At 42.3% G+C, this 18,084-nt stretch overlaps 1 long non-coding RNA gene across 1 annotated transcript in view; it reads left to right on the forward strand.

Annotated features, from left to right (window-relative positions):
- Positions 1 to 13,667: 13,667 nt before the first annotated feature.
- Positions 13,668 to 18,084, forward strand: part of LOC149749155 (uncharacterized) — a 114,174-nt gene continuing 109,757 nt past the window's right edge. The window contains exons 1-2 of the long non-coding RNA XR_016393291.1: positions 13,668 to 15,084; positions 17,105 to 17,173. This is a non-coding gene — a long non-coding RNA (uncharacterized LOC149749155). The remainder of the gene's footprint in view (positions 15,085 to 17,104; positions 17,174 to 18,084) is intronic.

The following is an 18,084-nucleotide window of genomic DNA, read 5'->3' on the forward strand; positions in this document are numbered from 1 at the left end:
AGGGAATGTGGGGGGAAGGAGAGGAAGAGAGGAAGGGTAGGAAGTGTTATTTGGGTAACAAGGTGTGTATGTGTATTTAAGGATAGACTTTCCCATTGGTTTATTGAAGCCTAAAATCCCTGAAGAACTGCAGTAAGTTTTAATCTGTCTGTTTAAGGAACCATCAATTTTTTTTTTTTTGGAACCATCAATTTTTAAGCAGAGTTATATTTTTCCTTTCCCAAAGGAGAAAGCCAAAAAAAGCCAATGTGTTCTATTAGATTAATTAGCAGATTTAGGTTTGCTGTGGACTTTCTTTTCTAGGATTTTAGCTGAGATTCTGGGAAATGTTTGAAGCCCATACAGTTTGTCCAAATTCCTTTGAGATAGAATCTCTGCAGCCCTGTAGTTAATAATGCTTAGAGATTTTATTCTCTTCTAGTTCCCCCTCAAATAAAAATTCGATTTTGATGATCTCCTTCCTCCAATTTTTTACGAGTGCATTCTAATAATCCTATTGTCAAATATCAGTGATAACTTGCATCATAGATAAATTGATTTTTCTGACACAATAACAAAAAATTGTATATATTTAATACAATTGTACATATGTAAATATATAAGATATATTTCAAGGTTGATTAGGATGAAAAATAGACCCAGGTTTTACCACCATCTGTTGACTAACACCCGTAAGACTTGGGGGTTGGCTGGAATATACCAGCTGGGATTTAAGCAGAGTGAAGTTGTATTTGGTGGCACATGCTAAACTATGTGGATTGTGGGCCAGAGTGGCCAGCGTAGGCATGTGTAGGACAAGTAAGCAGGGGAACTAGGTCAGGAGAGAGAAAGGAGAGGTGCAGAGGTGAGAAAGGAGAGGTGCAGAGGTAAGCAAAGGAGAGAGAAACTGTGAGACAAACTTGAGAGAATAGCATCTGTTCCTGACAGCTGTTCCAGTTCCTGTCCTTGATTCTTTGCTTCCTGTCCATGAATACCCATGGACTTGCTCCTTGGCCTTTAAGCTAGTTTGAGGTATTCTCTGTTCCTTGTAGTCAAAACTGACTAGACTGTATATTCCTGAAGATGATTATTGAAAAAACAAAAAGTTATTTGAGCAGACTTGGAAAACCACAGCCAGAATTATGCAGTGCTTCCCACTGGAATTAAAGAGTGGGTTTTGATGTTTTTAGTGTATGAAAGAAAAATGGGTTTTGACTAAATGTAGTATCTCAGATTGGATCCTAGTACAGAAAAAGGATATTGGTGAAATCTGAATAAAGTCTGGAATTTGGTTAATAATAGTAATACCAATTTCTTAACTTTGACAAAGTTAAGTTTGAAAGATGTTAACGTTGGGGCAAACTGGTGAAGACCATACACAACTCTGTACTATCTTTGCAACTCTTCGTAGGTCTAAACTTATTCCAAAATACAAAGTGTATTTTAAAAATAGGCTTCAACTGACTCACTTTGCTGTACATCTGAAACGAACACAACATTGTAAATCAACTATACTCCAAAAAAATAACCTTCAATTCCTAGATAGAGAAGGAAGTAGAATGATGGACTGGAAATAGCAACTATAACAGAAGTCAGAAAAAACAGGGCCAAATCTAGAAAACCATTGGTTCAAGTCTATGCTTGGCTTCTTCCCAGCTGTGATCCCCAGTTCTCTTGTGAATTCATAGTGTTTTTTGGGGACGCAACCAATGACACCAACAATGATAGCCTGGCATGATAAGCCAGGGTGGTGGAGTAGGACGGAGAGGAAGCTGATCCAGCCCAGATACCTGAACTACATACGAATGAGTTCAACCCTAGGCTCCTGGTTGATACTTACTTTTTTGCACTTTGACAAATTAAAAAATCACCATCATGCATACCACTATTACAGCCTCTTCAGAGATGCATGTTAATGTACGTAGAAAATCACAAATCACCGTGCACACACATTTCGTGGGGGTCACCTTTTAGGTAACATTATCTCATTGGCATTTTAAATGTTTGTAATTGTCCTTATAAATATTTTAACAGAAAATATAAATGTATGTATACCCATGTATGTATATACAACATTACTGGTCAAGACCATGGCTACAGAGTCAGGCTCTGCGTTTGAATCCTAATTCCACCACTGTGTGATGCCCATCCTCTCCTGTGCCTCACTTTCCTCAGGCAGAGAAAATGATAGAACTTGCTTAAAAGACAACTGAGATAGCTGAATGAGGTAATGGATACAAATAACAGAGTATAGTGTCTCCCCCTCCCCATTTGGGGTCTTTGCATTTTTCTTGTTCATGTGTATGGATTCTTTATTTATTTTATTTTATTTTATTTTATTTTTGCGGTACGCGGGCCTCTCACTGTTGTGGCCTCTCCCGTTGCGGAGCACAGGCTCCGGACGCGCAGGCTCAGCGACCATGGCTCACGGGCCTAGCCGCTCCGCGGCATGTGGGATCTTCCAGGACCGGGGCACGAACCCGTGTGCCCTGCATCGGCAGGCAGACTCTCAACCACTGCGCCACCAGGGAAGCCCCGTGTATGGATTCTTTATATTAAAAATAGTAGTCCTGGGGCTTCCCTGGTGGCGCAGTGGTTAAGAATCCGCCTGCCAATGCGGGAGACACGGGTTCGAGCCCTGGTCCAGGAAGATCCCACGTGCCACGGAGCAACTAAGCCCGTGCGCCACAACTACTGAGCCTGCGCTCTAGAGCCTGCGAGCCACAACTACTGAAGCCCACGCGCCTAGAGCCCGTGCTCTGCAACAAGAGAAGCCACCGCAATGAGAAGCCCGCGCACCGCAACAAAGAGTAGCCCCCGCTCGCCGCAGCTAGAGAAAGCCCACGCGCAGCAACGAAGACCCAACGCAGCCAAAAAAAAAAAAAAAAAATAGTCCTGGGGACTTCCCTGGTGGTTCAATGGTTAAGACTCTGCTCTTCCACTGCTAGAGGACAAGGGTTTGATCCCTGGTCAGGGAACTAAGATCCCACATGCCACACGGCACAGCCAAAACATATAAATAATAACGAAATTTATTTTAAAAATAAAAATAGTAGTCCTTTGTCTTCCTGTTTGCTAAGTGTTTCCACCAATCTATTGTTTATCTTTTGTTTTGATTATTGGATTGGAGGTCACATGGAGGTTTGGTAAACATGATTTCATAGCCTATGTAAACTAGATTTCTGCCCATTCCCAGGCTGATTTCCTTTTCTTGAGGAAGTTCAGGGGAATGTGGATAGTATCAAGACGTTGAGGAGAGGGGCTGGAATTTTGTGCTCTCGGTATCACAGTCCATCATGGTGGCGCCTTCTGAGGTGCCCTCATTACCATCTGGTCACCAGTTGTGGGTCCATGCAGGTCCCAGCCCTGAGACCTCTTCAAGTCCATTGTCTGCCAGTGCCACATCTGGGACCCTCCTGACCAGATCAGTGATCCTGTACTGTTCTGGAACAAGCTCGGGCCTGTGGGAAATACTGAGACTCACTCGGGCCTTCTCAGCTGACACAAGCTGCACGTCACTTCTCCTCTACTCTCCTGCACTAGGCTAAGCTTCAGGGATTCTGGGGACCTCTCCAGATGCCTTCCATTCCTCAGTTTTCAGGTGTCTTCCCAGGAGGTGCCAGGAACCTTTAGGTAGATGAACACTTGAGTGCAAGAAGCTACTAAGGAGTGGGAATGGGGAGACTTTTGGGAACAGCAGCTACGTTTGGGCCAAGGGAGAGATTGAACTGGGGTGCAGTTGCTGCAGAGGCCCCTACCAATGCCTCAGGAAGCTCTGACACTGGATGGCCTCTCAGAGTTATCCCAAGTTGAAGCAAGGGGGCTGGACCTTTGTTCTTCCACATAGAAGAATCTTTATTACTGGTTGTCCCTAGGGAGGGAATATAATCTCGGGCAAGGCAACCTTCTGTAATACCTGGGCAGGGACTCAGGTGTGAGCCAACAGCAGTCAGCACTCCCAGAAGTTGGGGGAGGGGTGAGTGTTCAGTCCTAAAGGGGGGATTTGGGCAGCGTCCACAGCAACCCTCACCACGGCCAACCGGCCTTTGAGCTCATTTGGTGCCCCTGGCTGCTCTCTCTTTTCACTCATTATTATCTAGTCTGCAGAGGTAGCCTGGCTTTTTTATATTTTTCCTGATTCATTGTGCTTGCTTTGAGGCCTGGGATTTTGAAAGTGCAAAGCCCCAAATGAGCCTCTTTTGTTATCCACGTTCTGCTGTGTCACCCCATCCCTGAGACAACAAAACAAATTGCCTAGCTTCCTAAATGTGGGTCAGGGAAAGGGTAAACAGGAAATACCAGGACAAAGCGTTCAGAAAACAACACACAACGTGTACCTAATGTTTCTTTTCTTTTTAAATATTTATTTTTGGCTGCGTTGGGTATTCGTTGCTGTGCTCGGGCTTTCTCTAGTAGCGGCGAGTGGGGGCTACTCTTCGTTGCGGTGCACGGGCTTCTCATTGCGGTGGCTTCTCTTGCTGGGGAGCACGGGCTCTAGGCGCGCGGGCTTCAGTAGTTGTGGCTCGCAGGCTCTAGAGCGCAGGCTCAGTAGTTGTGGCACACGGACTTAGTTGCTCCGAGGCATGTGGGATCTTCCTGGACCAGGGCTCGAAACTGTGTCCCCTGCATTGGCAAGTGGATGCTACCAGGGAAGTCCCCCTAATGTTTCCATGATGCAAATGACCGAAGGTGATGCTCTAGACTCTTCTTACCCAATGAAGACACAGAGAAGATGGAGGGATTCTCAAAGGGTACCAGAGCACACCTTGCTAGGGAAAACCTTTCAGAATATCCAGGGCATGGGGTGAGAAGGGATTGGTGAGATCTTTCTATTTAGCCAAAGGGAGTGTGGATTTATTTATAAATATGAGAACATTGCAAAAGGGTAAGATCTTTTCAGAGGCTGACAAGAGATGGGATCCAGAGACCAGAATGATTCTTGGCAGGAGGAGGGAAAGTTCTTCTCTTTTAACTGGAAGGGAAGAGGAAAAGTGGGATGTGTGTAGGAGGAATGGCTGGATACTCTGGAGTTGCCTTCAAGTGGTGTCTTTTTCACTGACAAGTTAGAAGCAGGGTCATTTGATGAGAGTGAAGGAGGAAATACTCCTGTGGAAAGAATTTTGAGAAAAGAGAAAGCCCTTCCCAGGGAAATATGGAGAGATCGGTGGGCAGCACAAGAGCCCCACAGAGATTAGGCACCACTCACAGAGGTTGGGAGATTTTCTCCAGCAGCGCCGAACGGCACAGGTGTGGGCTCAGATAAGGAAGAGCGATGCTTTATTTTTTTCTTTTTACGTTTTTACTTTTAATTGAAGTATACCATATACATAGCAGTGTGCATACATCACATATAACATGATGAATTCACACAGAGAAGACACTTGTATATCCAGCAGCCTAGAAGCCCCTATAATAGTTTCCTAGGGCTGCTGTAACAAATTACAACCAATGTGGCTTAAAACAACAGAAACCCATTCTCTCACAGTTTGGAGGCTAGAATGTGAAATCAAAGTGTCACCTCTAGGGAAGGACCTTTCCTTGCCTCTTCCTGGCTTCCAGTGTTCCCCAGCAATCCGTGGGCCTCCTTGACTTGTAGATGCACCACTCCAATTTCTGCCTCCATTTCACATGCTCTTCTTCCCTTGGTGTATGTCTGCATCTCTGTGTCTCTCTGTCTTCACATAGCCTTCTTATAAGGACACCACTCATTGGATTTAGGACCCGCCTTCATCCACTACAATCTCATCCTAACTGATTACATATACAAAGACCCTATTTCCAGATAAGGAACATTCTGAGGTGCTGGGTGAATATGAATTTTGGGAAGACACTATTCAAACTAGTATACCAACTTTGTGTCTCTTTCCAGTCACTAGATCCAAGTTTGTTTATCTTTATTTGTTTTGGGTTTCTGCCACAGGGTATAATGGCAGGGAAATGGAGCAAGGATGTTGAAAGTATAAGCAAATAATTGTTTAAACGAAACATGGAGTCTCCATCACGTTGGGAAGGGAGTGAAGACAAGAGATGAATAGGTAGGGATGGATACTAAGAAGCAGAGGGGCCAGGGATTCAAGATTTTGATAAGGGTGAAGAAATAGGTCTACAGGGATAACTAAAGGAGGCTGATGGAAGGAGAGGAGATTGTGCTGAGGAAAAGGCCATTGAGTTTGACTGTTTCTACTTTAGATGGTTCCACTGAACTACCTGTTTATTCCAGAATTATTAATATACTGTTTTAGTCACTGTAACTCTAAAATAGTTTTACCCTTTAAAATGTCTAGCCCCTTCAGGGTTATCTTTTTCCAGAATTTTCTTTGATATTCTAAAATGTTTACTCTTCCAGATTAATTTTAAAATAATGTCATTACAAAAATTCTTTTTTTAAAATCTTTTTTTATTGAATGAAAGTTTTAAAATTCTACAGTGCTTTACATTTTTCAGAAGTTTCACACCAGGATTTCATATAATCCCATAATAACCCTTTTTAAAAATCCCCTATCCCTATATTTCCCCTCCCCCCACAAAATTCTTATTGTAATGTTGACTGGAATTGCATTAAACTTACAAATTTATTTAAGAAGAATTAACATCTTTTTTTTTTTTTTTTTTGGTACACGGGCCTCTCACCAATGTGGCCTCTCCCGTTGCAGAGCACAGGCTCCGGACGTGCAGGCTCAGCGGCCATGGCTCAAGGGCCCTGCCGCTCCGCGGCATGTGGGATCTTCCCGGCCCGGGGCACGAACCCATGTCCCCTGCATTGGTAGGTGGACTCTCTACCACTGCGCCACCAGGGAAGCCCAAGAATTAGCATCTTTAATATTTCTATCCAGGAAAAATTTTTGTCGTACCATTTACTCAAGTCATTTACAACTCTCAATAAAGTTTTACAGTTTTCTTTGCATATACTTTTGTAATGGAATGGAATGTTTCCTTCTGTCATGGAGCCTGGACTAGATGACCTTATATCTAGGAGGAGGGTGGCTATATGGTCTCAGGGGAGTAATTGTGCCCTTTGATCACTTTCTTAAAAAGAGAGAGATTTAAAGTGACCGTTAGTTACTATTTTAAGACTATAATAAAAGTATGTTCAAGGAAGCAGTATAAAGACAAGGCTGTGAACATAAAAAGAAATGAACTACTGATACATACTATGACATCAGTGAATCTTAAAAATATTATTCCAAGTGAAAAGAGCCAGGCAAAAATGGCCACATATGATATGATTCCACTTACATGAAGTGTCCAGACAGGTAAATGCATAGAGAGAAAGCAGCAGTTGCTAGGGGCTGGGGGGAGAGGGGAATGGACAATGACTGTTTAATGAGTATAAGGTTTCCTTTAGGGATGATGGAAATATTCTGGGACTAGATAGTGGAGATATTTGTACAACATTGTTAGTGTGCTAAATGTCACTGAATTGTATACATTGAAATGGCTGAAATGGTAAATTTTATGTGTATTTTATTGTGTGCATATATGTATGTGTGTGCCCACACACGTAAACACACACACACAACTCAAGGCTAGGGAAAGCAGGCACAGGGTTTTCTTTCATTGCACAGTTGCGCCACCACCCCTGCCGGGAACACAGGCCTGACTCCACACCCTGTCCAGCCTCCTTCCCCTGGTCTTTGACCTGGCTGCATCTCTGCAGGAGGGACGTATGTGCCGTGCCCACAGGTGTGGACAAGATGGCCTCTAAGGATCCTTCCAAATCTGAGACTCTCTGATCTTATCATTCATTTGTGGGAATCTCCTTTCCTTTCTCCTTCCCACACACTCTCCTACTTAGAGATATACCAGTGTGACATACTGAGGAAGGAGCAGGAAATCTGGAATCAGCTGGATCTACATTCAAATCTCTGCATTGCCAGTGCACCTGTTGTGTGACCTTGAGCCCATGATGTCACCAAGGCTCTGAGCTTCCTTCTTCCTTGGCTGTAAAGGGGAAATCATGACCACCACCTTGCCAGGGCACTGTGGGGATTAGCAATGGTGAATAGGACTGGCACTGAGTAAAAGCAAATCCATGTCTTTTTTGTTTTTTGTTTCTTTTAAAAACTTTATTGGAGTATAATTGCTTTACAATGGTGTGTTAGTTTCTGCTTTATAACAAAGTGAATCAGTTATACATATACATATGTCCCCATATCTCTTCCCTCTTGCGTCTCCCTCCCTCCCACCCTCCCTATCCCACCCCTCTAGGTGGTCACAAAGCACCGAGCTGATCTCCCTGTGCTATGCGGCTGCTTCCCACTAGCTATCTACCTTACGTTTGGTAGTGTATATATGTCCATGCCTCTCTCTCGCTTTGTCACAGCTTACCCTTCCCCCTCCCCGTATCCTCAAGTCCATTCTCTAGTAGGTCTGTGTCTTTATTCCTGTCTTACCCCAAGGTTCTTCATGACATTTTTTTTCCTTAAATTCCATATATATGTGTTAGCATAAGATATTTGTCTTTCTATTTCTGACTTATTTCACTCTGTATGACAGACTCTAGGTCTATCCACCTCATTACAAATAGCTCAGTTTCGTTTCTTTTTATGGCTGAGTAATATTCCATTGTATATATGTGCCACATCTTCTTTATCCATTCATCCGATGATGGACACTTAGGTTGTTTTCATCTCTGGGCTATTGTAAATAGAGCTGCAATGAACATTGTGGTACATGACTCTTTTTGAATTATGGTCTTCTCAGGGTATATGCCCAGTAGTGGGATTGCTGGGTCATATGGTAGTTCTATTTGTAGTTTTTTAAGGAACCTCCATACTGTTCTCCATAGTGGCTGTATCAGTTTACATTCCCACCAACAGTGCAAGAGGGTTCCCTTTTCTCCACACCCTCTCCAGCATTTATTGTTTCTAGATTTTTTGATGATGGCCATTCTGACCGGTGTGAGATGATATCTCATTGTAGTTTTGATTTGCATTTCTCTAATGATTAATGATGCTGAGCATTCTTTCATGTGTTTCTTGGCAGTCTGTATATCTTCTTTGGAGAAATGTCTATTTAGGTCTTCTGCCCATTTTTGGATTGGGTTGTTTGTTTTTTTGTTATTGAGCTGCATGAGCTGCTTATAAATTTTGGAGATTAATCCTTTGTCAGTTGCTTCATTTGCAAATATTTTCTCCCATTCTGAGGGTTGTCTTTTGGTCTTGTTTATGGTTTCCTTTGCTGTGCAAAAGCTTTGAAGTTTCATTAGGTCCCATTTGTTTATTTTTGTTTTTATTTCCATTTCTCTAGGAGGTGGGTCAAAAAGGACCTTGCTGTGATTTATGTCATAGAGTGTTCTGCCTATGTTTTCCTCTAAGAGTTTGATAGTTTCTGGCCTTACATTTAGGTCTTTAATCCATTTTGAGCTTATTTTTGTGTATGGTGTTAGGGAGTGATCTAATCTCATACTTTTACATGTAGCTGTCCAGTTTTCCCAGCACCACTTATTGAAGAGGCTGTCCTTTCTCCACTGTACGTTCCTGCCTCCTTTATCAAAGATAAGGTGACCATATGTGCGTGGGTTTATCTCTGGGCTTTCTATCCTGTTCCATTGATCTATATTTCTGTTTTTGTGCCAATACCATACTGTCTTGATTACTGTAGCTTTGTAGTATAGCCTGAAGTCAGGGAGCCTGATTCCTCCAGCTCCATTTTTTGTTCTCAAGATTGCTTTGGCTATTCGGGGTCTTTTGTGTTTCCATACAAATTGTGAAATTTTTTGTTCTAGTTCTGTGAAAAATGCCAGTGGTAGTTTGATAGGGATTGCATTGAATCTGTAGATTGCTTTGGGTAGTAGAGTCATTTTCACGATGTTGATTCTTCCCATCCAAGAACATGGTATATCTCTCCATCTATTTGTATCATCTTTAATTCCTTTCATTAATATCTTATAATTTTCTGCATACAGGTCTTTTGTCTCCTTAGGTAGGTTTATTCCTAGATATTTTATTCTTTTTGTTGCAATGGTAAATGGGAGTGTTTTCTTGATTTCACTTTCAGATTTTTCATCATTAGTGTATAGGAATGCCAGAGACTTCTGTGCATTAATTTTGTATCCTGCTACTTTACCAAATTCATTGACTAGCTCTAGTAGTTTTCTGGTAGCATCTTTAGGATTCTCTATGTATAGTATCATGTCATCTGCAAACAGTGACAGCTTTACTTCTTCTTTTCCTATTTGGATTCCTTTTATTTCCTTTTCTTCTCTGATTGCTGTGGCTAAAACTTCCAAAACTATGTTGAATAAGAGTGGTGAGAGTGGCAACCTTGTCTTAGTGGGAGTGTATTAGTGGAAATGATTTCAGTTTTTCACCATTGAGGATGATGTTGGCTGTGGGTTTGTCATATATGGCCTTTATTATGTTGAGGAAAGTTCCCTCTATGCCTACTTTCTGCAGGGTTTTTATCATAAATGGGTGTTGAATTTTGTCGAAAGCTTTCTCTGCATCTATTGAGATGATCATATGGTTTTTCTCCTTCAATTTGTTAATATGGTTTATCACATTGATTGATTTGCGTATATTAAGAATCCTTGCATTCCTGGAATAAACCCCACTTGATCATGGTGTATGATCCTTTTAATGTGCTGTTGGATTCTGTTTGCTAGTATTTTGTTGAGGATTTTTGCATCTATGTTCCTCAGTGATATTGGCCTGTACTTTTCTTTGTGACATCCTTTTCTGGTTTTGGTATCAGGGTAATGGTGGCCTTGTAGAATGAGTTTGGGAGTGTTCCTCCCTCTGCTATATTTTGGAAAAGTTTCAGAAGGATAGGTGTTAGCTCTTCTCTAAATATTTGATAGAATTCGCCTGTGAAGTCATCTGGTCCTGGGCTGTTGTTTGTTGGAAGATTTTTAATCACAGTTTCAATTTCAGTGCTTGTGATTGGTCTGTTCATATTTTCTATTTCTTCCTGATTCAGTCTTGGCAGGTAGTGCATATCTAAGAATTTGTCCATTTCTTCCAGGTTGTCCATTTTATTGGCATAGAGTTGCTTGTAGTAATCTCTCATGATCCTTTGTATTTCTGCAGTGTCAGTTGTTACTTCTTTTTCATTTCTAATTCTATTGATTTCAGTCTTCTCCCTTTTTTTCTTGATGAGTCTGGCTAATGGTTTATCAATTTTGTTTGTCTTCTCAAAGAACCAGCTTTTAGTTTTATTGATCTTTGCTATCGTTTCCTTCATTTCTTTTTCATTTATTTCTGATCTGATTTTTATGATTTCTTTCCTTCTGCTAACTTTGGGGTTTTTTTGTTCTTCTTTCTCTAATTGCTTTAGGTGCAAGGTTAGGTTGTTTATTCGAGATGTTTCCTGTTTCTTAAGGTAGGATTGTATTGCTATAAACTTCCCTCTTAGAACTGCTTTTGCTGCATCCCATAGATTTTGGGTCGTCGTGTCTCCATTGTCATTTGTTTGTAGGTATTTTTTTATTTCCTCTTTGATTTCTTCAGTGATCACTTCGCCATTAAGTAGTGTATTGTTTAGCCTCCATGTGTTCGTATTTTTTACAGATCTTTTCCTGTAATTGATATCTAATCTCATAGCGTTGTGCTCGGAAAAGATACTTGATACAATTTCAATTTTCTTAAATTTACTAAGGCTTGATTTGTGACCCAAGATATGATCTATCCTGGAGAATGTTCCATGAGCACTTGAGAAATATCTGTATTCTGTTGTTTTTGGATGGAATGTCCTATAAATATCAATTAAGTTCATCTTGTTTAATGTATCATTTAAAGCTTGTGTTTCCTTATTTATTTTCATTTTGGATGATCTGTCCATTGGTGAAAGTGGGGTGTTAAAGTCCCCTACTATGAATGTGTTACTGTTGATTTCCCCTTTTATGGCTGTTAGTATTTGCTCCTATGTTGTGTGCATAAATATTTACAATTGTTATATCTTCTTCTTGGATTGATCCCTTGATCATTATTTAGTGTCCTTCTTTGTCTCTTCTAATATTCTTTATTTGAAAGTCTATTTTGTCTGATATGAGAATTGCTACTCCAGCTTTCTTTTGGTTTCCATTTGCATGAAATATCTTTTTCCATCCCCTTACTTTCAGTCTGTATGTGTCTCTAGGTGTGAAGTGGGTTTCTAGTAGACAGCAAATATATGGGCCTGTTTTTGTATCCATTCAGCTAATCTGTGTCTTTTGGTGGGAACATTTAGTCCATTTACATTTAAGGTAATTATAGATATGTATGTTCCTATTTCCATTTTCTTAATTGTTTTGGGTTCGTTATTGTAGGTCTTTGCCTTCTTTTGTGTTTCTTGCCTAGAGAAATTCCTTTAGCAGTTATTGTAGAGCTGGTTTGGTGGTGCTGAACTCTGTCAGCTTTTGCTTGTCTGTAAAGGTTTTAATTTCTCCATCAAATCTGAATAAGATCCTTGCTGGGTAGAGTAATCTTGGTTGCAGGTTTTTCTCCTTCATCACTTTAAATATGTCCTGCCACTCCCTTCTGGCTTGCAGAGTTTCTGCTGAAAGATCAGCTATTAACCTTATGGGGATTCCCTTGTGTGTTATTTGTTGTTTTTCCCTTGCTGCTTTTAATATGTTTTCTTTGTATTTAGTTTTTGACAGCTTGATTAATATGTGTCTTGGTGTATTTCTCCTTGGATTTATCCTGTATGGGACTCTCTGTGCTTCCTGGACTTGATTAAATATTTCCTTTCCCATATTAGGGAAGTTTTCAATTATAATCTTTTCAAATATTTTCTCAGTCCCTTTCTTTTTCTCTTCTTCTTCTGGAACCCCTATAATTCGAATGTTGGTGTGTTTAATATTGTCCCAGTGATCTCTGAGACTGTCCTCAATGCTTTTCATTCTTTTTTCTTTATTCTCCTCTGCAGTAGTTATTTCCACTATTTTATCTTCCAGGTCACTTATCCGTTCTTCTGCCTCAGTTATTCTGCTATTGATCCCATCTAGAGTCTTTTTAATTTCATTTATTGTGTTGTTCATTGTTGTTTGTTTCATCTTTAGTTCTTCTAGGTCCTTGCTAAATGTTTCTTGCATTTTGTGTATTCATTTTCCAAGATTTTGGATCATCTTTACTGTCATTATTCTGAATTCTTTTTCAAGTAGACTGCCTATTTCCTCTCCATTTGTTAGGTCTGGTGGGTTTTTATCTTACTCCTTCATCTGCTGTATGTTTTTCTGTCTTCTCATTTTGCTTATCTTACTGTGTTTGGGGTCTCCTTTTTGCAGGCTGCAGGTTCGTAGTTCCCATTGTTTTTGGTGTCTGTTGCCAGTGGCTAATGTTGGTTCAGTGGGTTGTGTAGGCTTCCTGGTGGAGGGGACTAGTGCCTGTGTTCTGGTAGATGAGGCTGGATCTTGTCTTTCTGGTGGGCAGGTCCACATTTGGTGGTGTGTTTTGGGGTGTCTGTGGACTTACTATGATTTTAGGCAGCCTCTCTGCTAATGGGTGGGGTTGTGTTCCTGTCTTGCTAGTTGTTTGGCATAGGATGTCCAGCACTGTAGCTTGCTGGTCGTTGAGTGAAGCTGGGTGCTGGTGTTGAGATGGAGATCTCTGGGAGATTTTCGCCATTTGATATTATGTGGAGCTGGGAGGTCTCTTGTGGACCAGTGTCCTGAAGTTGGCTCTCCGACCTCAGAGGCACAGCACTGACTCCTGGCTGCAGCACCAAGGCCTTTCATCCACACGGCTCAGAATAAAAGGGAGAAAAATTAGAAAGAAAGAATTAGTAGAAGTAGCAAGAAAGAAAGAAAAAAAGAAGGGAGGGAGGGAGGGAGGAAGGAAGGGAGGAAGGAGGGAAGGATGTAAAAAAAGAAAGAAAGAAGATAGAGTAAAATAAAATAAAGTAAAATAAAATATAATAAAGTTATTAAAATTAAAAAATAATTATTAAGAAAAAAGAAAAAAAATTAAAAACAAAACGAAACAAAAAAACGAACGGATAGAACCCTAGCCCAAATGGTGGAAGCAAAGCTATACAGACAAAATCTCACACAGAAGCAAACATATACACACTCACAAAAAGAGGAAAAGGGGAAAAAATCATAAATCTTGCTCTCAAAGTCCACCTCCTCAATTTGGGATGATTCGTTGTCTAAATGAGGGAAGGAAGGAAAGAAAGAAAGAAGATAAAGTAAAATAAAGTTATTAAAAGAAAAAATAATTATTAAGAAAAAAATTGAAAAAACAAAAAAAAGGACGGATAGAACCCTAGGACAAATGGAGGAAGCAAAGCTATACAGACAAAATCTCACACAGAAGCATATACATACACACTCACAAAAAGAGGAAAAGGGGAAAAAATCATAAATGTTGCTCTCAGAGTCCACTTCCTCAATTTGGGATGATTCGTTGTCTATTTAGGTATTCCACAGATGCAGGGCACATCAAGTTGATTGCAGAGCTTTAATCCGCTGCTTCTAAGGCTGCTGGGAGAGATTTCCCTTTCTCTTCTTTGTTCTCACAGCTCCCAGGGGCTCCGCTTTGGATTTGGCCCCGCCTCTGCATGTAGGTCGCCGGAGGGCGTCTGTTCTTCGCTCAGACAGGACGGGGTTAAAGGAGCCGCTGATTAGGAGGCTCTGGCTCACTCAGGCCGGCGGGGAGGGCGGGGCACGGAGTGCGGGGCGGGCCTGCGGCGGCAGAGGCCGGCGTGACGTTGCTCCAGCCTGAGGCGCGCCGTGCGTTCTCTGGGGGAAGTTGTCCCTGGATCCCGGGACCCTGGCAGTGGCGGGCTGCACAGGCTCCCCGGAAGGGGGGTGTGGATAGTGACCTGTGCTCGCACACAGGCTTCTTGGTGGCAGCAGCAGCAGCCTTAGCGTCTCCTGCCCGTCTCTGGGGTCCGCGCTTTTAGCCGCGGCTCGCGCCCGTCTCTGGAGCTCCTTTAAGCAGTGCTCTTAATCCCCTCTCCTCGCTCACCAGGAAACAAAGAGGGAAGAAAAATTCTCTTGCCTCTTCGGCAGGTCCAGACTTTTCCCCGGACTCCCTCCCAGCCAGCTGTGGCTCACTAGCCCCCTTCAGGCTGTGTTCATGCCGCCAACCCCAGTCCTCTCCCGGTGCTCCGACCAAATCCTGAGCCTCAGCTCGCAGCCCCGCCCGCCCTGGCGAGTGAGCAGACAAGCCTCTCGGGCTGGTGAGTGCCGGTCGACCCTGATCCTCTGTGCGGGAATCTTCCCGCTTTACCCTCCGCACCCCTGTTGTGCTCTCCTCCGTGGCTCCGAAGCTCCCCCCTCTGCCGCCCGCAGTCTCCACCCGCGAAGGGGCTTCCTAGTGTGTGGAACCTTTCCTCCTTCACAGCTCCCTCCCACTGGTGCCGGTCCCGTCCCTATCCTTTTGTCTTTGTTTATTCTTTTTTCTTTTGCCCTACCTAGGTATGTGGGGGGTTTCTTTTCTTTTGGGAGGTCTGAGGTCTGCCAGCGTTCAGTATGTGTTCTGTAGGAGTTGTTCCACGTGTAGATGCATTTCTGGAGTATCTGTGGGGAGGGAGGTGATCTCCGCGTTTTACTCTTCCGCCATCTTCCCGGAAGTCCCATGTTGTTTTTTTTTTTAAATCAGAGAAACTCTGAAGCCCCTACTAAGAAGTAGCTTTTTGACCACTGCTGATTTGGTGGGATTTAAATTTATAAATGTACTTGCTGAAGCCCAGAAACATCTAGGCCCAATCGGACACTTACAGGATATGTATTACCTTTGAGGCACACCTTGGCAAAGTTAGATAATGCCTAAGTAATAATTATTAAACTTTGTATGTGTCAGCCAGATTTGCCATCAATTAAGGCTGAAATTGGGATATAATCTTATTTAAAAATCAAAGCCACACAATTACATCATCTCATCAGAAAGGCAGCAGAATTATAACATGCCACTGCCGTTTACATGAAGGACCTAAGCCCTGAACAATATTTTCAGCAAAACTCTGCTCTAACATAAGCCAATGAGATAATAAATGGGAGTTGGAAATGATTTGGAGTAAAATCCAAGATGTAACCCTGAAGGAATGAGGCAAAGATATTCTGATACTGCTGCCTCTCCCAAGGGCTCTGCAAAACCCCTGAGGCCTTAACCTTATTTTCCAATAAATTCTCACGTCTCCAAACTTTACCTTACCGTAAGCTGATAAATAAAGCCCTGCAAACTGCTGTCTGAGAACAGTTAGTGCTCCCCAGATTTTCCATGAGTTCTTGTCTTAGCTTGAGTTCCCCCCAAAGCAGAATCTGACAGCAGGACTTGGTCCAGGTAGTTTACTGAAGAGGGCTCCCCTGAAACAGGAATGGGGGGAGCAGGGAGAGTGATGTCAAGAAGAAAAATGTGTTATCAAGATGAGAACGGTACAGAAGTCCTCCTACAACCACTCACCTAAAGGTGAGGGAATTTATCCACTAGCTTCCATCCCCCAGTGGTTGGAAGTTGCCAAGAGAGACATTAACACCCCTGTACTTTGGGGTACTATTACCTGTAGGCTGAGCAGGGTCCTAGGGTATTGAAGAAGGCCCTGGGGCAGAACACGGAAGGCTGAGACCTCACACTGGAGGAGAAATGCTGTCAGAACAACACCTGGGCTCACATAGGATGACTGTCCATTGTAGCTGTGGCTGATATCAGAGACGGCCAAGGGGATGTGATGTGGGCCACCAAATGTGTTTGTTTCCACACTCTTACAGTGCCCAGCCTCTCTTGTAGCTAGGTTGTGATCATGTGATCCTTGAGTCTGTATGGAAGATATCTGACAAACCCAGAACCATATTCTTTTTTTTGGCTGCACTGCATAGCTTGCGGGATCTTAGTTCCCTGACCAGGAATTGAACCCAAGCCCCTTGCAGTGGAAGCATGGAGTCCTAACCACTGGACCAAGAGGGAATTCCCAGAACCATACTCTTTCTACTCATGTCCACTTCACCAGGGAGGCAACAGCCTCCAGGCAAGTGCGGGGTGGACATAGAAGGGAATTGTTTCCCAGACTCAGGCAACAGCTTCAGTAGGGCGATTGTGAGGATTAGGTGGTATTTTTCTGTCCTTTTCCCTCTGAGGAGCTATATCTAACAACAGATAGATATGTCCATAGAACAACTCACCTCCTTGTAAATGTACACATAAGCATAGGATTTGTTTTAAAGTTCTGGGTTTGAATCTCATTGCTTTGGTTTAAATCACAGGTCCATCCCTGTGGCCAAGGTGTGGAAAACTCTGATGGCCAGTCCTGGATCATGTGACATATATATGAGGTGAGCATTGTCTACACCCTGTAAAGGTAAAGGACAGTGGTAAATCAGGGTTAATTACTTTAAGAAAAGGACAAAAAAATGCTGGATAGCAAAAACAAAAGCTATCTATAACATACTCTTCTTTTTTTTTTTTAACTCTTTATTGAGGTATAAGTTAAAGACAGTGAACTGTACCAATCTTAAGTGTATAGCTGGATAACTTTTTACATATACTCTTGGGTAATCACCACCCAAATCAATATTTAGATATTTTCAGAGCCCTCAGATTTTCCCTTGTGTCCCTTCCCAGTCATAACTCTGCAAAGATAACTCTGCAAAAAGGGTGTAGACACCATAGATTATCTTGCCTGTGCTTGAACTTCACATAAGTGGAATCATACAGTGTATGTTCTTTTGTGTTTGTCTTCTTTCAACTCAATATTATGTCTATGAGATTCATCCATGTCATTATGTATAGCAGTAGTTTATTTTTTTCATTGCTGTGTAATATTCTGTTGTATAAAATACTATCCAATCTACTGTTTTTTAAAATAAATTTATTTATTTGTTTTTGGCTGTGGTGGGTCTTCGTTGCAGTGCACGGTCTTCTCATTGTGGTGGCTTCTCTCGTTGTGGAGCACGGGCTCTAGGTGCGTGGACTTCAGTAGTTGTGGCATGTGGGCTCAGTAGTTGTGGCTCACGGGCTCTAGGGCACAGGCTCAGTAGTTGTGGTGCACGAGCTTAGTTGCTCCGCGGCATGTAGGATCTTCCCGGACCAAGGATTGAAACCCGTGTCCCCTGCATTGGCAGATGGATTCTCAACCACTGCGCCACCAGGGAAGCCCCTATCCAATCTACTATTGATGGACATTTGAATTGTTTCCAGTTTTTGGCTATCATGGATAAAGCTGGCATGAACATGCTTGTACATG

The sequence above is a fragment of the Delphinapterus leucas genome, chromosome 5, assembly GCF_059928025.1.
Source record: "Delphinapterus leucas isolate spDelLeu-1000000601 "Yukka" chromosome 5, BTC_Dleu_Yukka2, whole genome shotgun sequence".
NCBI lineage: Eukaryota > Metazoa > Chordata > Mammalia > Artiodactyla > Monodontidae > Delphinapterus > Delphinapterus leucas.